Source organism: Cervus elaphus, chromosome 10, assembly GCF_910594005.1.
Source record: "Cervus elaphus chromosome 10, mCerEla1.1, whole genome shotgun sequence".
Classification (NCBI taxonomy): domain Eukaryota; kingdom Metazoa; phylum Chordata; class Mammalia; order Artiodactyla; family Cervidae; genus Cervus; species Cervus elaphus.
In genome coordinates this window covers 38854280-38879717 of record NC_057824.1, presented here as the reverse complement: position 1 = coordinate 38879717, position 25438 = coordinate 38854280, and the positions used below count along the sequence as shown (strand labels likewise).

Genomic DNA, 25438 nt, shown 5'->3' with positions numbered 1-25438 from the left:
AGTGTATCCACACCTCTGACTCCAGCCTCAGCACAGGGCCTGGGATGGCTCTGTCCACATCGCTCCCAGCGGCTCCATCTGGGGCCAGAGGAAAAAGCACAAGAGCCTTTGCCAGTTTCAAGGCCCCTCATTCCTCAGCTTTGCACCAATGACAAACAAGCCCCTGGGGAAGGAGGGGATGTCTCTGCTGCTTCTGTCTTCCGGGCATCTCTTCTCCTTTTACGAACAGCCCCTCAAACTGAAGCTGACTTGAACCAGGGTGTGCACCCAATCCAGCCCTGACCAGGAAAGCACTCCACCCACCTGGTCAAGTGAGGGGATCAGACACAGAAACCAACCCAGGCAAGGCCAATGAGAGCCATCTTGGAATTTCTTCTAGAACTCTATTAAGAGGTAATCTTTTGGGAGCCTGCTAGAAGCTGGTAGCTATCTTTGTCATCTCTTGGTGGTGGTGGTTTAGTCACTAAGGCATGTCTGACTCTGGCGACCCCATGGGCTGTAGCCTGCCAGGCTCCTCTGTCTATGGAATTCTCCAGGTCAAGAATACTGGAGTGGGTTGCCATTCTCTTCTCCATTGTCATCTCTTAGAGAAATGTCAATCCTGAAAAATACAGATCCAGAGTTCCCATGGCAGCACTTGAGGGCCTGGATCCAGCTATATCTGATGTCCACACCTGGATTTGACATACACCAAAACCCCCCACCTATTTGGCAGAATTATTTTTCTGTGGCTTGCCATCTAAGATACCTGAAACAGTGGAACAGAACAAAGAGCCCCAATTTGTGGCCAGAGCATCTTGGAGCAAATAATAGCTCTTCTCTGGCTTTTCTAGCTCTCTGACCTCAGTTATCATCTCTAAACTGGGGACAGGAATGCACACGGCACCTGGCAGTTAAGGAGAGTCAGTGGGAAAGCAGACGCGGCAGTGCTCTGTGAACCGTAAAGTGCTGTCCAAGGGGGCTGGGTTCTTGCTCTTCCTGGCCAGTTGCTCTGAATTGCTCGGCAGTCTCCAGCATCCCAGGCCCCTTCATGCCTCCCTGACTTTGCATGAGACAAGTTCCTGTGCTGAGTCTGCTTTTTAGACACCTCCCCCCACCCCACTCAGTCTTCATGGCCCATCTGCTCTATCCCTGCATCCATGAAGCTATGCTGGAATGTTCTAGAACTCCTGCCACTTACTGCCTTCAAGGTTCTCACCAGTGCTGTGAGCTACTTGCTGTTTCTCTTTACCTGACCTCACAGTTTTTGCTCCAATAAACATCTCAAAATGGAAAATCAGACCATCAGTAAGTACATGCATGCATGCTCATTTGCTTCAGCCGTGTCCAAGTCTTTGCGATCCTGTGGACTATAGCCTGCCAGGCTCCTCTGTCTGTGGGATTCTCCAGGCAAGAATACGAGAGTGGGTTGCCGTGCCCACCTCCAGAGGATCTTCCCAACCCAGGGATCGAACCCATGTCTTCTGCATTGCAGGTGGATTCTTTACCACTGAGACATCAGGGAAGCCCTCCTTCAACAGGTGACTAGTATGAAATGAAGAGGCAGTATGCACCACAGTGGTTAAAACACAGACTTGGGGCCAGCCTGCCTCAGTTTAAATCTCAGCACTGCCATTTATATACTGTGTGACCTCAGGGAGTTTACTTAACCTTTCTGGGCCTCTGAGTCCTCATTTGTAAAATAGAGATATTAATAACCTACATCATAGAGTTCTTGGGAGAATTGTCAGTGTTTTTAAAGCATTTGGAACAGTGCCTGGCATATTAGTAGGTATTGTGTAAATGTTTCTTAAACGAACTAACCAACTCACCATGAAACAAAATTCAATGAAATGTAAAACCTGAATACAAGGAAATCAAAAGAGAAATTGAGTTTTAGCAAGACACTATTCCTTGCTTAAGATTCTGATGAGTTGGAGATCTAGTTTGTCTTTGTTTAAAAAGGGAGATTAAAGAGTATCAGAGAGAGGTGTTGAAGACATACTAGCATCAAACTGAGATTCTTATCCCCCCCAACCCCACCACCTCGCCAACATTAGAGGAGCCAAAGAAATTTGAAAAGGGTCTCACTCTCTCACTAGGGGGTCCAGGGATATTTAAAACCATCTAAAACAAGCCACTCGCATTCTGGGAAACATCAGCCTTGAATGATGAAGTCTTCAAGTCGTCTCCTCTGGTTTCCATGGCACTGAGTACAAAGGCCTTCCAGTCCCATGGCCCTTCCTGCCCTGGATCCATCCCTTCATGGGGCTTCCTGCTCAGCGGACTCCTGAGGGCAACAGCTGCTTACTCCCCAGGTGCACCCCGACCCGCAGGGGTGCTTCCTGAGTGAAGGACAGAGGGTAGCCTGCAGCCTCCTACAGAGCAGTAAAGAGCACCTGGCTTAGATCTGCCAGGTGCCAGCCTTGTGTCGCTGGGCAAGTTCCTGGCCTCTCTGATTCTGTTTTCTCATCTTTGTTGCAGGCACTAAATGCATGAGTATGTATGAAGTCCTCCAGCACAGTCCTGGATGGGATAGACCCTAAAGAAGTGCTTATCCACAGGGCTCCAGTGCCTAGAAATGATTTCTGAGGTTGTGGTCATTCAGACTAAAAGTTGGCCAAATTTCAAGATAGTCTGGGGATGTGGAGCAGACTCGGGGGAGGAAGTCAGATGGAAGCAGGTGCTATGGAGAATTCAAAGTGCTTAACTTCACAGTCAACGGGGAAATGCAAATGAAAACCACAATAACATGCCATTTAAATTTTATCAGATTAGTAAAAACTGAAAGTCTGACAATATCACATGCTGCTGAGGACGTGGCGTAATGGGAACTCTCATTTATGGCTAGTGGAAATGTAAATTAATACAACTCGTCTGGAAAACAGTTTGGCATGGTCTAACAAACTTGAACAAGTATTTGCCCTAAGATCCAGCAATTTCACTGTGAAGTATACTACTGATGAAACACTGGCACATGTGTACAAGAAGCCGAGGCAGAAATGTTTATAACAACATTGACTTAAATATTGAAAAACTGGAAACAACCTAAATCTCCATCAGCAAGAGAATGGAAAGATAAACTATGGTGTAATCACCCAATGTGAAAATGAATCATCGCTTCACACAACAAAGCAAATGACTCTTACAGAAAAAACAAAAACAAAAAACCAACCAACCATTAAAAAAAAAGAGCAAATGACTCTTTCTGAAGAAATAGAAAAGTGAGTTAGAAAAGAACACAGGCATAATAACACTATCTATGTCACACTTTTGAGACACTTCAGTCATGTCCGACTCTTTTTGATTCCATGGACTGTAGCCTGCCAGGCTCCTCTGTCCATGGGATTCTCCAGGCAAGAATACTGGAGTGGGTTGCCATGCCCTCCTCCAAGGGATCTTCCCAACCCAGGGATCAAACCCCAGTCTCCTGCATTGCAGGTGGATTTTTACTGCTGAGCCACTGGGAAAGCCCATGTGTCACACAGCACCATGTAAAGCAGCTCTATATATTGTCTGGCTGAATATCCATGTGTCCTGAATATATAGAAAAAACCCAAGGGGATGAGAAACATCAAACTTTGAAGAGTGTGAACTAGGAGGGGATGTGATGAGGCAGGGGTCTTCAGGGGTCTCAACAGTTTGGTAAAACTGAGTGAATGGTGTTGATTATATTTTCCTTTATACCTTTTTACATGTCCAAACTCATAACATTTTAAATGTAAGTGAATTATAAAATAAAATATGAAAGGACACTTTCACTTCTGGCTATGATGAAGTAGTTGGTAACTGATTAACCCTCTTACTAAGAACAACTGCTAAGCAGGAGGAGGGAGGGGAACTATTAGAAAGCATGAGAAAGCAACCAAGTGAGATAGTACTTTGTGAGGCCAGGGTGCCAGAGAGAAGGAAAATTCTCTGCATGCAATGTCCCCTTAAATAATTTGCCAAATCATTGCATTCCAAGAAACCTAGCAGAAAGCATCTGGTAACAGGCTAAAAAAACTAAGAAGAGATTTTGTCAGTTTCACAATGCTAAGGAGAGAATCAAAATTTAAGAAAAATGGGCCCTGATAAATACCCAGTTATTCAGAAAAAAAAGATGCCTTGGGAATCAGACAGAAATCAGAAATAGTTCAGCCTTCACTGCATCAAGATGATCTGCCTATATGCTATATGTCTGCTAGGAAAAAAAAAAACAACACAAAACCTATCCGGAAAAACTTAGCTTCATCTAAAGCCTCCATACTTTTCATACAGAATGTCCAGCACTGAATTAAATTGACAGGACAAACCAGAGAACAGTTCCAAATGACCAAAAGCCAAGAAGAAAAAACAAAACCAGAAACAGACACATAAGTGATTATTGGACAGAATTTAAAATAACTGTGATTGGTCTTCCCTGGTGGCTCAGTGGTAGAGAATCTGCCTGCCAATGTAGGAGACCCGGGTTTGATCCCTGGGTAGGGAAGATCCCTTGGAGAAGGGAGTGGTACCCACTTCAGTACTCTTACATGGGAAATCCCAAGGACAAAGGAAGCTGGCAGGCAATAGTCCGTGGGGTTGAAAAAGAGCTGGACATGACTTAGCGACTAAACAACAACAACAATGATCAATGTGTTCAATAATTCCACCAGAAATATGGAATCTATTTAACAGCAGAAACTCTAGAGCTGAAAGACACAATAATTGAGATTTATAAGAACTTAACAGATGGATTTAACAACAGATTAAAAAATCAGAAGAGGGGACTGGTTAACTGAAAGACTGGTAGGAGATAATCAGATTGAGGCATGCAGAGAAACAAATGTTTAAAAATACAGTAGAGATCAGAAGAGATATATGAGACATTGTGAAAAGGTCTAACATAAATGTATTTGGAGTCAAGGAAAAGAGGAAAGAGAAAATTTTAGAAGCAATAGTAGAGAAACTGATTAAGAATTTTTCAAAGCTAACAAGAAACTTTAAGCTATAGATTCAAGGAGTTCTATAGCCACCCTTCCCCCCAAACAAATACAAAGAAAACCACATCTAGGCACATAATAGAAAAACGATTTTAAAAATTTACGACAATGATATACTTAAAATCCAACTTAGAATGTTAAATCCAGCAAAAAATGTCCTTCAGAAAAAGAAGGCAAGCTCAATATGATAAAAGAATCTACTAAAATCCCATAGTTAACATCATACTTAACAATGAAAAACTGAAAGCTTTCCCTCTAAGATCAGAGACAAGACAAGGATGTCCACTCTCATGACTTTTATTAAATAAGGATGTCCAGGGCTTCCCTGGTAGCTCAGTGGTAAAGAATCCACCTGCCAGTATAGGAGACATGGGTTTGATCCCTGATTTGGGAAGATCCCACATGCTGTGGAGCAATTAAGCCCATGCACCACACCTATTGAGCTTGTGTTCTAGAGCCCAGGAGCCACAACTCCCGAAGCCCTCATGTCCTAGATCCCGTGCTACGCCGCAAGAGAAGAAGCCCACCCACCACAACTAGAGAATAGTACACACTCGCTGCACCTAGAGAGAAGCCCATGCAGCAACAAGGAGCCAGCACAGCCAAAAACAAATAGATAAATTTAGAAAACAAAAACCAGAGATATCCACTCTCATATCCACTCTCACTGTACTGAAAGCTTTGGTTCTAGCCCAGGCAATTAGGCAAGAAAAAGAAACATAAGGCATCCACATTTGAAAGAAAGAAGTAAAGCATTTCTGTTTGCAGATGGTATGATCTTGTACATGCAGCATCTTAAAGAATCCACACCAAGAAAATAAAATGAAACAAGGTAAACAACCAAACAAAAACGATTCCCGCTCAATTTTCTAGGACTACAGAGCAGTCTTTAAAATACATGGTGTTCATCCAGCCGGACAGCCACATGAAATAGAATGAAACTGGACTCCTATCTCACACCATATATGAAAATCAACTCAAAATGGATCAAAGACCTAGTATAAAGTGGTAGAATTACATCTTAAGATAAAATATAGGAGTAAGTCTTCAGAACCTTGAATTCATCGATAGTTTCTTAGACACGCCACCCAAAGCACAAGCAACTAAAGGCAAATATATTGAAGGATTTCAAATTTTAAAACTGTTGTGCTTCAAAATACACTTTCAAGAAAGTGAAAAGATAGAGGCTCCCCTGGTAGTCCAGTGGTTAAGAATCTGCCTTGCAATGCAGAGGATGCGGGTTCAATCACTGTTCAGGGAACCAAGATTCCACATGCTAAGGGGCAACTAAGCGCGCACACCACAACTAGGGAGTCTGTGCGCCCCAGCGGAAGTGCCCACGTGACACATGAAGATCCCGCGTGCGGCAACTAAGATCCGACACAGCTAAATAAATAAACAGTGAAAGGACAACATGTGAAAGTGAAGTCCCTCAGTCGTGTCTGACTCTTCACAACCCCATGGACTGGAGCCCGCCAGGCTCCACCGTGTATGGGATTTCCCAGGCAAGAATACTGGAATGGGTTGCCATTTCCTTCTCCAGGGCATCTTCCCCATCCAGGAATGGAACCCAGGTCTCCCACATTGCAGGCAGACTCTTTACCATCTGAGCCACCAGGGAAACCCTCGTGAGTGAAAGTCAGTCAGACCTGTCCGGCTCTTTGCAACCCCATAGACTATACAGTCCATGGAATTCTTTAGGCCAGAATACTGGAGTGGGTAGTTGTTCCCTTCTCTAGGGGAATCTTCCCAACCCAGGGATCGAACCCAGGTCTTCCACATTGCAGGCAGATTCTTTACCAGCTGAACCACTAGGCAGTATGGGAAAAATACTTGCAAACCATGTATTTGTTAGTGTTCATAATATATAAGGAACTCTGAAGGTCTAAAAGCCAACCCAATTTTAAACTGTGTGAAAGATTTGAATAGATGTTTCTCCAAGGAGATATACTAATGACCATTAAACACATGAAAAGATGCTCATCATCATTAGTCATTGGGGAAATGCAAATAAGGACCACAGTGCGGTACCACTTCACACCCACTAGATGGCTATTTTTAAAAATGGAAAATAAAAAACGTGGGTGAAGATGTAAGGGTGGAACGCTCACACACTGCTAATGGGAATGTACAATGGTATAGCCACTATGCAAAACCGTTTGACGGTTTCTCCAGTAGTTAATATAGTGTGACCACATGACCAAGCAATTTGACTCCTAGGCATATAGGGAAAAGAATTTAAAACACATATTCACAAGAAAGCCCTTCTACACAAGTGTTCATAGCAGCATTGTTTATAATAGCCCTAAACTGAAAGCAACTCTAATGTTCATCGGTTGATGAATGGACAAAATGTAGACTGCACAGACAATGGAATATTATTCCACCATCAAAATGAATCAAGTACTGATACATGTTAAACATGGGTGAACCTTTAAAATTTAAAGTAAAGAATTCAGACACAAGAAGCCACATATTGTATGATTCTATTTATATGAAATGTCCAGAGTAGGCAAATCCATAGATACGTAGTATATTCGTGGTTGTTGGGGGCTGAAACTTGGGAGGGACGGGGAATAGGGAGTGACTGTTAATGGGCATAGCACTTTTCTGGAGAAATAAAAATGTTCTGCAGTTAGATAGTGGTGATGATCAGATGACTTTATAAATATATTAAAAACTACTTAATTGTGCACTTCAAAAGAGTGCATTTTATGGTATGTGAATCAGACCTTAATTACAAACATTTTTAGATAAAGGCAAAATAAAACTTTACTTTTCATAAAAAAAATAAGCTGAGAGAATTTGTCACCTGTAGATCACTATCAAATGACATACTAAAGTGAATTTGGGGGGCAAAATAAAAATAATCTCAGATGGGGAGTAATTTACTATAGGAAGGAATGAAGAGCAATAGAACATTAAAAATATAAATGAATATTAATTAATGAAAATAATGTTAATGTCTTATGAAGTTTAAACTATATGCAGAATGAGAATATTGGGTTGGCCAAAAAGATCATTCAGATGTTATGGAAACACTCCAACAACCTTTTTGGCCAACTCAATACATTATCATGATTATTAAATATAAGAAGAGGTGAACAAAGATAAAGGTCACTGTATTAAAAAAAAAAGTCACTGTATTGTCTGAAAAGTGATAAATGTACTAACATAAGGTGTCCATGGAATTCTCCAGGCAAGAATACTGGAGTAGGTTGCCATTTCCTTCTCCAGGGGATCTTCCCCATCCAGGGATCAAACCCGAGTCTCCTGCATTGCAGGCAGATCCTTGACCCTCTGAGCCACCAGGGAAACCCTTAGTATAAAGTCGACTTCAAAAAATTCAAGTATGCATGCTATAATCTCCACTGAAAGAGTTACAAAAGAAAGTATAACTAACTAATAGGAAACACAGAACAATAATTTTAAAAACTTTATTCATTTAGAAAATGGGACAAAGAAGAAGAAAAAGGAACAAAGAATAGATAAGACAAAAGAAAAACAAGTAGTCAGAAGCTACACTTAATCCCAAATACATCAGTATTTTTAATAAAATGTAAATGAAGTAACCACACATTAAAGACCTAACCTTGAAATCAATACTTTAAACTAAAATAAAGTAAAAATTATAGTTTAATCTCTCTCACAAATATACATACAAAAATTATAAACAAAATATTAAGTCAGATCTGATGATATTAATATATACAAATGTATTATACATCATTATTACATGAGATTTATTTCAAGAATACAAAGGCTGTTTGACATTTGAAAATCAGTAATCTGTTTTACCATATTAACAGAATAATGAAATTCTATATGACAATTTAATAATTTTAATGTGACATTTAATAATTTGAAACACTTATTCATGATTTTAAAAACACTCTCAGGAAACCAGGAATAGAAAGAATTCTCTTGATCTGATGAGGAGCTCACAGTCACACATACACATACACACAGAATACACATAGCTAACATCCCGAAACGTCAAATACTGAACACTCTATCCTCCAGGGCAGGGAAAAGACAAGGATGTCTTGTACTGAAGGTCCTGTTCAATGCAATAAAGCCAGAAAAATAAATAAATTTATAAATATTAGAAAATTATAAGGATTGGAATGGTAAAAGACTGTCTTAAAAGTCCAAATAGTTAGTAAATAAACAGTTAGATAATAACTGTTAAGCAAGGGCAATGAATTTGAGACCAAGATAAAAAATATATTGTATTTCTAAAGATCAACAGAGTTGACAAACCTTTGGCTAGACTAAGAAAAAGGGAAGATTCAAATAACTAAAATCAGAAAAGAAAGACCAGACATTACAACAGATGCCACAGAAGCAAAATGGATGATAAGATACAACTATGAATAACCCTATACCAACAAACTTGATAATGTAGAAGAAATGGATAATTCCTAGAAACATACAACCTACCAAGACTGACTTATGAAGAAATAAAAAGTCTGAACAGACCTCTATGTAGGTTGCAAAAGCAACAGAAGCAGAGAGAAAGAAGTGGGACTACATCATAACAAAAAGCTTCTGCATTCCAAAGAAAACCATTAATGAAGTGAAAAGGCAACTTACTGAGTGGGAGAACATATTTGAAAATCATGTATCAGATAAGAGAATAACATGCAAAATTAAAGACCTCATTCAATCTGATTTTAAAGTAAGCAGAAGATCTGAATAGACATTTTCAAGGAGAACATACAGATGGACAATGGGTTGATGAAAAATGTTCAACACCATTCATTACCAGGGAAATGCAAATCAAAATCATAATGAGATTTCACCTGACACCTGCTAAAAGCTGGCTATTATCAAAAAGACTTTAACAAATGTTGCTGAGGATATGAAGAAAAGGGCACACTTGTGCTTTGCTGGTGGGAATGTATTAGGTGCAGCCACTATGGAAAACAGTTGGAGGTTCCTAAAAAAATTAAAAGTAGAACTACCACATGATCCAGCAATTCCACTTCTGGTTATATGCACAAAGGAAATGAAATCACTGTCTCAAAAAGATACACTGCACCCTTATGTTCATTACTGTTTTATTGACAATAAACAAGATTGGAAACAATTTGTGTCCTTCAACAGGTGAATGGGTGCAGAAGATGTGATATGCACACACAATGGAATATTATTCAACCGTGAGAAATAATGAAATCTTGCCATTTGTGGCAACATGGATGAACCGCGAGGGTATTATGCTGAGTGAAATATGAAGTGAAATATGAAAGATGGAGAAAGGTAAATATAGTATGATCTCGCTAATGTAGAATCCAAAAATAATAAGTTTATAGATACAGAGAGAACTGGTTGATGTTTGCCAGAAGAAGTGTGTGGGGGTGGGAAGAACTGGCGAATAGAGTTGAAAGGTAAAAAGAAAAAATATATGCTGCATTACTGAGCAAAAGCCACAATAAAAAAGAAGCAAAAAAAATTTTTTTAACATATGTATTTGCAATGCATAAGTCCAAAGCGTCTTATTCAGTGTGGTTAAATCTCATGAACAGACTACTACATAAATTATATTTTTACACCAACACTGAGTATTGCATTTTATTCTAGCTTTACCTATGTCTTTTTGTTCAAAACGTATGTCAAAAATACTAAACACATGCTTTCAGCAATTTTATAAAGACTGAGTAATGCTGCAGAAACTAAAATATACTGACACTTGAATACAGTTCATTTTCTCTAATAACAATGACACATCTTTTAAAAATACTTATCTTTAGGGACTTCCCTGGTGGTTCAGTGGCTAAGACTCCAAGCTCCCCATGCAGGGGGCCTGGATTTGATCCCTAGTCAGGTAACTAGATCCCACATGCTGCAACTAGGAGTACACATGCTGTAATGAAAGATCCTGCCTGCTCCAACTAAGACCCAGCACAGCCAAATAAATAAAGAAATATTTTATTAAAAAATACTTAACTTTATATCACCATCACTGAAACTAGAGAGAATTTAAAATTATGAAATAATCAATTACATAGAGGATACAAATTTTAAATAGCAATGTATGATTCTGATAAATTTATCTTTAAAAAATTGAATGTGGACTTCCCTGGCAGTCCAGTGGTTAAGACTTTGGGCTTCCACTGCAAGGGACTCAAGTTCAATCTCTGACTGGGGAACTAAGATCTCTCATGCACAGTGTGACCCAAAAAAATATTACATTAAGTAATTTTGTAGAAATTAGCTGATATGTGATTACCTATCAACATTCAAAGGCTAATTTGGCTTCTATTTTGAGTCAACTGTTTCATCTTAAGAACTTATAAGTCACACTGCAAAATTTATGTACTATTTTTTATTAAAAAACTTTTAAGTATGCAGAAACAGTGAATGTCATAAACAAATCATGCCTCTTGTGTCCTAGTATCTTTGCAGGTTGCTTTTCAAAAGGAAAATAAGTACTTGCACAATTACCTTATGCATAAGTCTAGAATCTATAAAAATATCCAGCAGGCAATAACAGATTAACATACTGAGGTGTCAGATAAATTGCCACATGTTGATGAAGATATCTGGGTTGATGGAGAAGACTACCTTCATTAAATTGGAATCTTTTTATTGTTCTCTAAAAAAGGAACAATAAGTCACATTATAATTCCATTTTTTTCTCCAATGGAAATATGTTTTGAATTTATAAAAGTTTCACTTATAAAAGACACAAACAAGAAGAGAAATTGAAAAAAAAGAGAGACTAGAAAAGAAACTGAAATAGATTGTATCTACATCTGTATATAGTTTCTTTCATATAGTTATATTACACATTTTATATATTATATATAAATGTATAATATATAAAATTATGTCTATAATTCTATATAACATATAGAAAGAACTCCTACAAAGCAATTATAAATAAACAACTCAGGACTCATTTTTTTTAAATGGACAAAAAGCTTAAGCAGATACTTCATAGAAGAGGATATCCAAACAGCCAAAAACATGTTAAAAAGTGCTTAAAATCATTACTCATCAAAGAAATGGAAATGTATATCCCAATATGATAGCACTACACATCAACCCAGAATGACTAAAACAAAAACAAACACAAAACAATTCCAAGTGCTAAAAAGGATAGGAAGTAATCAAAACTCTTAATCTCTATTCAGTTTTCTCTAAAGAATATGAATTGGTACAATCACTTTGGAAACTTCTGCTAAACAGGAGACCCAAGAAGTCCTTTTCTAGATTATGCACCAAAGGGCAAAATATACATGTGCACAAGCAGACATATACCAGGGTGCTCACAGCAGCATTATTTACAACCTCCCCACACTGAAAAGAACCTAAGGTCTTGATTTCCCTGTTTCTTCTTTCGCTCACTGATAATTCAGGAATGGGACCCCTTCAGATCCTCAAGCCGATCATAATTTCCAGTGTGACCCAGGTGGGGTCTGGGGCTTGAAAGTAAAAGGTGAGGGGGAAAGTGAAGCAGCCCGTTTCCCATAGGGACCGAGATGACGCGAGATGGGAGGAGAGGGACTCCCCAGCCGAGCCAGAAACAAGAGCCAACAGGTCGCCAGAAGGGGAAGTGTCAAGACTGAGGGACTTCCCAAGAAGGAACACAGAAGCCAGGGCTTCCAGCCCATCACTGGTCTCTAAGGACTCCTGCCCACCTGCCCTTCCCATGGCCTCCTCCCCAGCCTCGTGCCTCCAGCTGCGGCTCCTCCCACCGGGTCCTCACCGTGACTCTCTGTGGCTCCCCATCGCACCTTCAGAGAAAGCCCTCAATTCCTTTGCTCAGCATTCCAAACATGTCAGCACGTGTCCCCCACATTCCCTCTGCCCTAGTCTTCATCCTGGACTCCGGGTACTCCAGGTTTCCGACACCTGGACCTCTTCACCACACCCCCGAGCATCTGGCTTCCTTCCACGCCTTTGCACCTGCTGTTTCAGCCACCAGAACTCTCTGATCTCTCTGTCAGCTTCCTATTCAGCTTCAAAAGCCAGTTCGAATGTCATCCCCTTCATAATTCTTTGGCCTGTCCAAGGCATGTGAGTCACTCCTTCCTCTAGGGTCCATCCTTCCCCCAGAGCACACCACTCATGGTGTTTTTAGCAATATTCTGAGCAGTTTCTAGGCAAGAACCACATGTTTCTTGGTGACCGCTGAATGTCAATGGCTAACCAGTGTCTGACACATAGTAGGTGCTCAAAGCACTCATTACATGAGTGACTAAATCTAAGAAAATGCTTTCTAGCCTTCCCTGGTAGTCCAATGATTAAGAATCTGCCTGCCAATGCAAGAGACATGGGTTCGATCCCTGGTCCGGGAAGCTCCCACAACACCGCAGGGCGGCTAGGTCCAGGAGCCGCGACTACTGAGCTTACGTGCTGCAGCTACTGAAGCCGGAAAGCCCTAGAGCCCGTACTCCGCGGTAAGAGAAGCTGCCCAATGAGAAGCCCATGCACCGCAACTGGAGAGTAGCCATCGCTCACTGCAACTACAGAAAAGCCCGTGCAGCAGTGAAGACCCAGGCCAACCCAAACTAAATAAAATTATAAAAGAAAGAAATCATCATAGAGGGACAGTGGGTTGCACAGGGCCACACAGTGAGTTTTTACTTAAAGCAGCGCTCTCAGGCTGGGGAAGAGCTCCAGCCTGGTGGCCCTGGATCAGGAAGGAGGCTCGGCCCCTAACTCACAGTGGGACCCTGGGCTCGTCTTCCCTCTGGGCCTCAGTTTCCTCATCTGTAGAATGGGGGCACTCAATGGGGGCGCTCACTCTGGCCTAGATGAGGGAGCGTGAGGCTGGTGCCGGGCGCACTGGAGCGTGTGAGTAATGGGAATTGCTTTTTTACATATTTGGGGGAGTGAGGTGGTAGCAAAGGGCAGGTTGCCCATGTCTGAGACAGGTGTGCCGAGACCCTGGACCTGCAGCTTAGTCAGTAGCTGCTGAACACGAGGGGAAAGGCCTTCCCAGCCGGGGCCACCTCTCAGCCTGTAGACCCTTTTAGTCTGCCTGTCCCTCACAGGTGGGCTGTGAACCCATGTCCACGCAGGTTCTCCAAGCCCAACCAGCCTTTCTCTACCGGAACGTCTCTAGCCCGCGCAACCTCTCCCAGCCGAGGTACATGCCCTGCTCCCAGCAAGCTCTTCCTGCCTGTGCCATCTTGATTTGCCCTCCAGCATGCTGGGTGACCCCACCCAGACTGTGCCAGCTACCTCAGCTCCTGTAGCCCCACCTCACCCCAGCCCCATTCACCCCACCATGCCCCACCAGGAGAGGTTGGTTGTAAGGCAGAGGAAAAAAAAGGATGCTTTGCTCCATGGCTGTTTGAGGTCATGAAGTGGGGGGTGGGTGCGGGGCTGGCAACCTCCCCTTTATCCTCGTCCTTGCCCAGCAAGCCCCCACCAGCCTGCCTGGCCCTGTCCAAAGTAGACTGGGGGGTACTGATTCATAGTGAAGAAAGTCTGCAGGCCCTGGTCCCAGGCTGCATCATCAAGCCCTCTTGGCAGATGAGGAAATAGAAGCCCAGAGAGGCCCAGAGGCTTGCCCAGTCACACAGCAAGGAGGGCCGGGGCCGGAGCAGGGAGCCGGGCTGGTGTATTTGCCCCACATCCCTCGGGACAACTGGAGTGGCCCGATCCTTCCTGGGGGCTGGGAGGACCAGCAGGCTGGGGGCTGGGTGGCGGGGGTGGGGGGGGCTTTGGCAGGTGTCCTGGCTACCCGAGGGCCCTCGGAGGGGCCTCTGCCCACACCCCGGGGAATATTTTCAGGTTGTTTCAGAAGTTCCAAGTTTACTCAGAGCTCTCATTTGAGCAGTGGTAAAAAGTCCCTTTGGCGGGGCGCCAGGGCGAGGAGTGGAGGCGGGGGCACCTGTGAGCCATGAAATGGGGGTGGGGCTCCTCTCCGCTCCCGCGCTTCCCCTGCCCCTCTGGGCTGGTGTGCAGTGAGGGGCAAGGGAAGAAGAAGCAGGTGAGGAAGGGACTGTGATGAGGGGAAGACCCCTACTCCTTGAGGAAGTATTCCTTCCCATGTCTTCACAGTTTTCTTCCTTCTGCTTGTACATGACTCCCTGGGTGACCCTAGAAAAGCTCCACCCCTCTCAGAGCCTCAGTTTTCCCATCTGAGAAAGGGGGGAGTAGTGTCATGATAAGAATTATCATTCATTGAGGGCTGGGTATATGTCAGAAGATATACCAAGTATTAATAATCAGTAATAATGAGGAAATTATTACCAATGATATTTAAAGTAAAACATAATAGCTACTATTTCTTGTGAGCCACTGCAAGGCTCTTTCTGCTCATAACTGCACTGGCTCTGTCTGAGTATCACTGGATCCCCAGGACCTAGGACAGTGTTCCAGAAACAGATGTTGAGTAAAACCTCACAGCAAACCAAGATAGGCAATCTTATCTCTATATAACAGATAAGGACACTGAAGTTTCAGAGAGGTTAAGTGACTAACTCCAGGTCACAAAGGTACTAAGTAATGGAACTGGGACTCAAACCTAGGTCTGACCATTTCCAAAGCCCCAGATCACAATTGGCAGCATTAGTGAGCCAGATCCAAGGCCCCCCAGTGGACTGCAGAGACCTTCCAGCTGTGTGGAGAAGCCAGGCCATCATTCTGGCAATTCTATAGGCACTGGCTTCTCTCACTGTGAGGAAGGATGCTCTTCCTTTCCTTTCATTCATGTATTTTTGAGGGCCCAGGGCAGTTCTGATGCTGCAGAGAAGCTGGTCCCACTCAAAGCTTCCAGTGGCCTGCTTTACCTGTTCTGTCTTCTCTTAAGCTGGCCCCCTCCTCCTGCAAGCCCCCTCCTCCTGCAAGTCCCCTCCTCCTGCGAGCCCCCTCCTCCTGCAAGCCCCCTCCTCCTGCAAGCCCCCTCCCTCCATTTAGCCTCCAATCCCCACCTCTAACTCCCTTCTCTTCTTTGCTGGGCAGGTGGGAGCCTGAAGCACCTGGGATGCATCCTTCATCTCGCTCACCTGTCTCTCCTGGCCTGGGGTCTCAGCCACCTTCTAACATAAGGACTCTTAGTTTCCTCTTCTACGAGGCTGTAAGGTTCTAGACTTCCTGCCAGGTGTGGGCAGGCAGGACCAGGATTTCTGCTGAACCCACCAGGGGAACAGGTGATGGAGGCTCCCCCTCTGGGGTCTGCCTAGCCCCCTTGATTCAAAGCCCCACTCTCAGAAGGTGCCCCAGGCTATGGCTCTTGCTTTTTTGCTATCCTGTCTAGCAGGTTGTCACCTTGGTGTTCCAAACCGAGCTCTGCATCTTACAGTCACAGCTATCTTGGCAAGCTTCTCTCCACTGAGCATCAGTCTCCTCATCTGTGAAATGGGCTGAAAGAGGCCAGCAGCTTCAACTGGTGTCATGAGGATGATGGGAGAGCTTCGTGCGCCTGTCACATGCTGAGCGCCTGGGAGGACCACAACCCAGGGGGCTGAAGGAGGCAAGGCTGCAGGTTCCTGAGTGTGTCACTGCACCTTCCGTGACTCTTGGAAACTGGCCTTTCTCTTCCATGGGCTCCAGGCTTCTTATGAGGCAAATTCTCCCCCCTGGAAGACCCCTAGACAACAGCCTTTCTATTTCACACCCTCAAATCCTCACAACCAGATCTATGAAGATGGAGCTGCCATTCTGCCCATTTCGCAGATGAGAAAACCGAGGCTCCATGACGTTAGAAAAAAGCAGAGAGACTCACTGAAGTTCACCCAGCCAGAAAGCCACATGGCTGGATGTTGAACCCTCCAGGTTTTCCCCCACTCTACCATGTGCTTCTAAAAGCCCCATGCTTTCCCCCTGGGGAAAGCATATGTTCCTCCCAGGAGGAACCCCTGACATTTTAATGCCCTCTCCCCTGCCCTGGGTCCTCTGCATCCTAAGTTTCCCTCCAGGCGTCAACTCCCCCTCTGCCAAGAGCGTGTCTGCCTGTTCCTTCCTTCCTCCCTTTTTCTCAAGTCAAAATCCAACCCATTCTTCAAGGCTCAGCCTCCCCAAGCCTCCTCACCCCACTCTCCTCCACACACACAGAACCAGTTTGCCTCTCACCAGCCACCCATCCCCTGTTTTCTTGAGAAAGAAGAGGAGACAGCGTGGAGGGTAGGACCAGCCTCCGAGTCACCTGCCCACCCAACTACGCAATGGTTGAGTCACCTTGGGAAAACCACTCTATTTCTCAGAGCCTCAGTTTTCATCTTCAAAATGGGGACACCAACCCATCTTAAAGGATTTAGACAAAATAAAGGAGATAAAACACAGAACCTGGTACAAAGTCAATGCCTCCTCCCTTCCCCACACTGACCTGATCACAGTCATGCCCACCTCTGCCCAGCTCAGCTGCCCAGAACCACGGTGATGATCACATCATGTTCAGTCTGGAAACAGCATGCCCTCCCCAGCCCCTGCCTTTTGAAGGCTTCTTTCCACCAGCTCAGGGGATCATCTCAGCCATGCCTCTGCCTCTGTGTCCCTGGGGCCTCCCGCGGATCTACAGAAAGGCACTCCAGTCACCCTGAGCTGGGCCGAACAAGAGACTCCAGCTTAACTTTGCTGGTCTCACCGTCCCCAGGTGTGATGAGGGCACAGGACGTCCTCCCCAGCAGAGGAGGTCCCCTCCCCGCCTGCCCCCAGAGCGGTGGCTGGAGATGAGTTACCTGCTGTTCTACTTCTTTCTCAGAAATCCATTCTCTCTGGGCTCCGGGCAGTTCGGTGGGCTCCCAGGGGTGGCAGCTGGGCTTGGTGTTGGGGGGATGGGGAGGGGAATGGGGGTCTGGGAGAACAGGCAGGGGTCTGGGGTTGGAAGCTGCAACCTGCCCCGAGCCACCGATCAGACAGCGCCCGACCCGTCACCCCCGCGGATGGCAGGTGGGCTCCGGGCAGGCGGGCCAGGCAGAGGCAAAGGCGACCATCAGTTACATCCCAAAGAGGTCACACGGGAACAGAAGGCTGAGGCTGCGGGACAGGGGCCGATCCGCTGCACCAGGGGTGAACAGAGAGCAGATCAGGGCTGCGGCCACGCGGACAGACAGAAGTCAAGCGAAACAGGCGGCTGGCCAGCCGGGCGGGCAGACAGGCAGGCAGGCTCAGGCAGACCGACAGCTGCGCGCCTGTCAGGCACACTCAGGAAGAAGCGGCAGACAGTCAGACCCCGAGCCCTCAGTCACTCGGCAGAGACGCCGGCGGGTCCGCCAGAGGCGGCGCCTGCCTTCGGAGCCCCAGCCGCGTGCGCAGGGTGGGGAGGAACCGGAGGAAGTGGTGAGCCGCTCCCGCAGGCCCCGCCCACGGAGCGGCCGGCTCCGCCCCGGGGAGGGAGAAAGAGGTGGGAGGGGGCCGGGCCCCCGGGGGCAAGGGCCACTGCTCCCCAAAGGTCGCCTGTTAGCGAGACATTTAGGGCCACCGGGGTGATGTCTGCCTCCCTTGGACGGTGACATCACCCCCGCAGGCCTCACGGTCTTGACCTTTAAGGCAGGCGGGGAGGTGGTGAGCCGCCGCTTCTCACAGATGTAGAAACTGAGGCTCCCAGGGTGCGGAGGTGGCAAGGCGAGATCCGGGAGGTCCCCGGGGGTCTCGCTCAGCGAGAAGCGTGAGAGCCCAGAGACCTGCCCAAGGTCCCGTGGAGAAGCGGTGTTTGCCCACTGGCCGGCTTCACTCAGGCACCCTGCCTGCCTGGCCCAGCAGAGGTCTGAGTTGGGGACCCTTGCCTCCCAACTTCTCTGCCCCTATTTGCTTTGAATCCAGCTTCCTGCTTCAGGGAGCAGGATGTTATCTGCATGCCTTTGAGAAGACAGAGCCTTTGGGCAGGTCATATCACCGCTCTGAATGCCTCACTTTGCCCATCTGTCCAATGGGGAGACCTAGACTTTAATACATGGGAACTCTGGAAGGAAATAGTGAAAAGAAATTCTCAAGAGAGTTTTCATCTTGCCGACAAGCCAGGAGCCCTCCAGAGGGTCAGATGTCTCTGGCTGATGTTTAAGAGACCTGGGGATAAAATTCCACAACTTCGCACCCAGCAGCCTCAAAAGAGAGCTGATGCTACCACAACTATTGCTGTCAGTATCCAGCTTTTTTTTTTTTTTTTGGCAGTATCCTGCATTTTTTTGGCACTAGGTCATCTCATTTATTCCACAAACCCTGTGAGGCAAATAAGATTATTCCTATTTTACAGCGGGAGACACCAAGGCTCAGAGAGGGGACGTATGACACTAGCAAAGAAGTGTCCTAGATGGGATGTGAACCTGGGTGGATGGGATTCCTAAGTCTGCACCAGGTTGTGGAAACAGGACCCAAACATTTCATCCTTGAATTACCAGGGTGGATGGGGGCTGCTTTGTGCTATTTTGATGACACAGGTGGGCTCAAACACACATGCCATCTCCCCCCAAGCTGACTCATTTTTGGGAAACAATTTGTAGCTAAGCCACATGATCACTCCAGAGGAAAAGAGAAAGCATCATGTTATTTATTCTTTTTTTTATTTTCTTTTTCTAACTGTTTTTGAGGAAGTTAGAACAAATTCCCCTGTGGCTGATTTGAAGGATGTTGGCCCTGCAGAGATTCTGTCCCTCACGACCAAACTATCTTGTATTCTCTGGAACATATATTTTGTGAGGAAGCCAACTTTTCTTTTTCTCTTGATCTTCAGGGTGAGTTTTCTGATACTGTAGATGTAAGATCAAGAGGAGTAATAATAAATTTTTTTTAAAAAAGCAAAAAAACCCAGCTAATATTTGCTAAAAGCTGATTCTATGCCAGAGTTATAAGGACTATAAAGATGTATCATCTCAGACTTCCCTAGTGGCCTAGTGGTTAAGAATCTGCCCTGCAATGCAGGGGACACAGGTTCGATCCCTGGTTCGGGAAGATCCCACATGTAGTGGAACAGCTAAGCCCCTGTGCCACAACTATTGAGCATGCGCACCTCAAACCCGTGCTCCACGACAAGAGAAGTCACAGAAATGAGAAGCCTACACAACTCTCTCACCACAACTACAGAAAGCCTATGGGCAGCAAGGAAGACCCTGTGCAAGCAAAAATAATGAATATGTTAATTTTTTTAAATGTATCATCTCACTGAAATCTCAGAAGAAGGTAGTTACTCTTACCATCATTGACATCATCCTCCGTTTACAGACAAGGAAACCAAGGCTCAGACAGGTTAAGTGACTTGTCCAAGGTCACACAGCTGGTGCTGGCAGGGTTGGGATCCGAACTCAGTCTTTCAGGCTCCTGAGTTTAAATTCCTGGTCACTCACCAAGTTGCTTTTGGATGTTTGTTAACCCAAGGTTGGTCTAGCCCTCCTACCCTCCCTTCCAACTGCCTGCCTTCCTCTCTCCCCTTCTTCCCATCCACACACTCACCCACTACCCACTCTTCCCTTCTAGGCACACACACAAGCAACCATCCATTCTCTCCTTCCAGCCTTCACTCCACCAACACTGAACATGCCCTTGGCTATGGATGTGACATATTCTCCAGAAATACATACGAGTGATGGCCCTCCTGGAGCCTTGTATTCTGGTGGGGAGAGACAGACAAAAAGAAGTAATGGAGGGACTTTCCTGGTGGTCCAGTGGTTAAGGGTCCTCCTGGCAGGGGATGCAGGTTCCATTCCTGGTCTGGGAACTAAGATCCCACATGCCACGTGGCCACTAGGCCTGCGCTTTGCAACTACTACATAGCGAAGAGCCCTCATGCAACAATGAAAGGAGATCCTGAGTGTGAAAGAAGGTCCAGTGTGTGGCAACTAAGACCCAACACAGCCAGATAGATAAATTAATTAATTAAAAAAAGAAGTAACAGATAAACTAAATGCAAACTGTTGTTCAGTTGCTAAGTCATGTCTGACTCCTTGTGACACCATGGACTGCAGCATGCCAGGCTTCCCTGTCCTTCACCAGCTCCCGCAGTTTGCTCAAATTCATGTCCATTGAGTCACTGATGCCATCCGACCATCTTGTCCTCCATCGTCCGCTTCTCTTCCTGCCCTCAGTCTTTCCCAGCATCAGGGTCTTTTCCATTGAGTTGGCTCTTTACATCAGGTGGCCAAAGTATTAGAGCTTCAGCTTCAGCATCAGTCCTTCCAATGAACGTTCAGGATTGATCTCCTTTAGGATGGACTGGTTTGATCTCCTTGCAGTCCAAGGGACTCTCGGGAGTCTTCTCCAGCACCACAGTTTGAAAGCACCAATTCTTCAGTGCTCAGCCTTCTTTATGGTCCAACTCTCACATCCGTACACGACTACTGGAAAAACCATAGCTTTGACTCTAGGACCTTTGTTGGCAAAGCAATGTCTTTGCTTTTTACTACACTTTCTAGATTTGTCATAGATTTTCTTTCAAGGAGTAAGCGGATGAGAGGTCTAGAGAGTGACATGGAAGGGGCACTGTGGATGGTAAGAAATACCCCAGCCATAGGGGAAGCATTTTAGGCAGAAGGACCTGCAGGGGCAAAGGTACTGAGAAGGAAGGAGTGTGGTTCACTCCAGGAATTTGGGATCAGTGTGGGGAACAGAGTGAGCAAACAAAGGAATGCTAGGAGGTGGAGTCATGGGAGTCCTACTGGCTGCACACCACCTGGGGTGAAGAGGTAGACTTGGTTCCAAGAGCAATGGGATGTCATCTGAGGATTCATCATAACAGTAGTTTAATCTGATTTACATTTTCAAAAGAGTGCTCCAGCCTTGATTTAGGGAGTGGGTGAGATGTAGCAGGGGCGACTTAATCCCTGGTGTTTAAAAAGTAGATGCTTGAGAGAGTACTTGAGAAGCTGTAACCATCATCTTTCAGTCAAATGCATATGTGTGGGACCTTTCAAGTTCTACTGGCAGTAACCAATGCAGATACAAGAATGGGGCAGTAGATGGTAAGAATTATCTATATTGTCATGGGGATTATTAAAGAACTGAGAGAGCAATTTAATACAATTAATAGGTCAAATGCCTTCTTGGTCTTCAAATTGTGACTGCCTGCATAAAATGCCAACTTCTGCTATCATTATTCTCCTAATCAACAATCTTCTTTCAATATGAACACTGTTTTCCTTATTTCAATATAATCTTTTTTTTTCCCCAAAGAAAATGTTTCTGTTATTATTTTTCTTTTAAAGCTGATGTTTTTAGGGACTTCCCTAGCAGTCCAGTGGTTAAGACTCCATGCTTCCATTTCAGAGGGTATGGGTTCGATCCCTGGTCAGGGAAGTAGGATCCCACATACCATGAGGCATGGCCAGAAACTTTTAATAATACTAACAATACATTTTAAAAATTTTAAAAGTAGATGCTTTTGGAGGTGGAAAGTTAGCAGCTGCGTGTCTTTTGGGGTGAACCTGAGTCCCCTCAGAAATAGATCTATGTTGAGGGAAGGGTCCCTTTAAGGGGCTTCTTCGGGCCTGTGCCTGTCTGATGAGTGTGGCCTCAGAGGTCTCAGAAGAGGGTGGAGTAAGATCTCTCAACACCCACGAGTATTTAAAGCTGGTCAATGGGGAGGAAGTGGTTAAATCTGCATTTCAGCCAAGGGGCCCACTGGGAAAAAAATAATTGAGACAACCCTTCCTTCAACCCATTTCCTCTTTTTTATTTTTATTTCAGCAGTTTTATTGAAGTATAATTTACATAGCATCAAATTCAGCCACTAGAAGTGTACAGTTCACTGAGTTTTAGTAAGTTTGCTGAGGTTTGGAGCCATCTAATCTTTTGCACATTTCCAAAAAGACCCCTTGTTCCTATTTGCAATCTCATTCCTACTCTCAGCCCCAGTAATCTCTTTTCTGTCTCTACTGATCTTCCTTTTTCTTTTCCGATTCACATTGAATCATGCATGTGGTCTTTTATGTCTGGTTTCTTTTATTTTGCATAATGTATGTGAGTTTCATCTGCCTGGAAGCATGTACTTCATTTTTATCACCAAATCATATCATGTCACACTGGTATGCCACTTTTGGTTTACCCATTCATTAGCTGTTGGAAGTTGAACTGTGAAAGAATTATTCTTATCTTTGTTATGAATAATACCACTATGAACGTTTCCATGCAAATCTATGTGCAGACATGCATTTCAAATCTTTTGGGTCTATACCCAGGAGTGGATGACTGGGCCATATGTTCATTCTATGTTTAACTTACTGAAGAGCTGACAAACCGTTTTCCACAGCAGCTGCACCATTTGACATTACCACCAGCAATGTATGAGCATGCCAATTGCTCCTCATCCTTGCCAACACTTATTGTTTTCCTTTCTTTTTACAGCCATCTTAGTGACTATAAAGTGGTATCTTGTTGTGGTTTTGCTTTGCATTTCCCTGATGGTTAATGATGCTGAGCACCTTTTCATGTACTTGGTAGTCATTTATAGAGAGAAATGTCATGAAGTCCTTTGCCTGTTTCTATTTTTGTTCATTTATTTTTAAAAGATGTATTTATTGATTTTATTTTTTGGCCATGGAGGGTCTTCGATACTGCACGCGGGCTTTTTCTAGTTGCGGCCAGTAGGGGTTACTGTTTGTTGTGCGGCAGCTTCTCACAGCGGCTGTGGCTTCGCTCTTTGCGGAGCTCAGGCATTCTAGGCGCACGTGCTTCAGCAGTTGCTGCTTGCAGACTCAGTAGTTGTGGCTCATGGGCTCAGTAGTTGTAGCTCACGGGCTCTAGAGTGCTGGCTCAGCAGTTATGGCACACAGGCTTAGTTGCTCCCAGGCATGTGGGATCTTCCCAGACCAGGGATCGAACTGGCGTCCCTTGCATTGCAAGGCAGATTCTTAACCACGCACCACCAGGAAAGTCCCTCCTTTGCCTGCTTTTAAATTGGGCTGGGCTATAGACTATCTGTCCCGCTGACCAAAACAATGGTATGTGGAAATTCTAACCCCCAAATGTAAGGGTATTAGAAGATGGGGCCTCTGAGAGATGATTGGGTCACAAGGGCAGAGCCTTCCTGAACGGGAAAAGTGCCTTTATAAATGAGACGCTAGAAAGATGGGTTGCTCCTTCTGTCGTGTGAGGACCCGACATGGAAGCGGGCTCTATCTGGCACCTACGGGCATCTACTGGAACCTTGATCTTTGGACTTCCCAGTCTCTAGAACTGTGAGAAGTGACTTCTGTTGTTTATAAGCCACCCAGTCTACTGGGTTTTGTTATAGTAGCCCAAACAGACTAAGACAGATTGTCATTTTTTAAAACAACTTGGCTGTGTCGGGTCTTAGTTTAGGCACACGTGATCTTCATTGCAGCACGCGGGCTCTTCCTTGTGGAGCGCAGGCTTCTCTAGTTGTGGTGCAAAGACTCAGCAGTTGCAGCACATGGGCTTAATTGCTCCTTGGCTTGTGGTATCTTAGTTCCCCAAGCAGGGATCTAACCTTCGTCCTCTGCATTGCAAGGTGGATTCTTAACCACTGGACTGCTAAGGAAGTCCTTCATTTTGTTATTGAGTTATAAGGGTTCATTATATTTTCTGGATACCAGAATATATATACCAGAACCATTATAAGCATGCTGCTGCTACTGCTGCTAAGTCGCTTCAGTTGTGTCCGACTCTGTGCGACCCCATAGACGGCAGCCCACCAGGCTCTGCTGTCCCTGGGATTCTCCAGGCAAGAACACTGAAGTGGGTTGCCATTTCCTTCTCCAGTGCATGAAAGTGAAAAGTGAAAGTGAAGTCACTCAGTCGTGTCTGACTCTTGGTGACCCATGGACTGCAGCCTACCAGGCTCCTCCGTCCATGGGGTTTTCCAGGCAAGAGTACTGGAGTGGGGTGCCATTGCCTTCTCCCCATTATAAGTATACCTGGTATATATATATAAGGGTCTTTATATATACCAGACCCTTATCAGATATATGGTTTGCAAATATTTTCTCTTATTCTGTGATCATCTTTTCATTTATAGTGTCCTTTGAGGCACAGAAGTTTTTAATGTCTATGAAGCACAGTTAGTCTCTTTTTTCTTTTGTTGCTCGTTCTTTTGGTGTCATGTCTAAGAATCCATCACCAAATCTAAGGACACGAAGATTTTACTTCCTCTAACAGTTTTATTTGTTATTAATTTCTGTATATGAAGTAAGATAAGGGTCCAACTTCCTTTTTTGTATGTAGACATCCAGTTGCCCCACCCACTTATTCTTAAGAGACTATCCTTTCACCCGTTGAATTGTCCTGGCATCCTTGTCCTTACATACATGGATTTATTTCTAGACTCTTGATTCAATTCCACTGATCTCTATCTCTATCCTTATGCCAGTATCACACTGTTTTTATTTTTTCCTGGCTTTTATTGGCGTATAGTTGCTTTACAATATTGTATTGGTTTCTACCATGCGGCAAAATGGATCAGCCATACACATGTGATTACTGTAGCTTCATAGTAAGTTCTGAAATTGGGAGTTTGAACCCTCCAGCTGTGTTGCTCTTGTTTGTTTTGTTTTTGTTTCATTTTTTAAATTTTTATTAGAATATAGTTGATTGACCATGTTGTGTTAGTTTCAGGTGTATAGCAAAATGAAATCAGTTCCATATATATA

General features: G+C 44.6%; 1 protein-coding gene across 1 annotated transcript in view; it reads right to left on the bottom strand.

Annotated features, from left to right (window-relative positions):
* The window catches only part of IL21R (interleukin 21 receptor), a 34375-nt gene extending 16209 nt beyond the window's left edge, over positions 1-18166 (bottom strand). Inside the window, exon 1 of the mRNA XM_043914566.1 lies at positions 17582-18166. The gene's annotated coding sequence lies outside the window, so the exon portion shown is untranslated. The remainder of the gene's footprint in view (positions 1-17581) is intronic.
* Positions 18167-25438: the final 7272 nt, after the last annotated feature.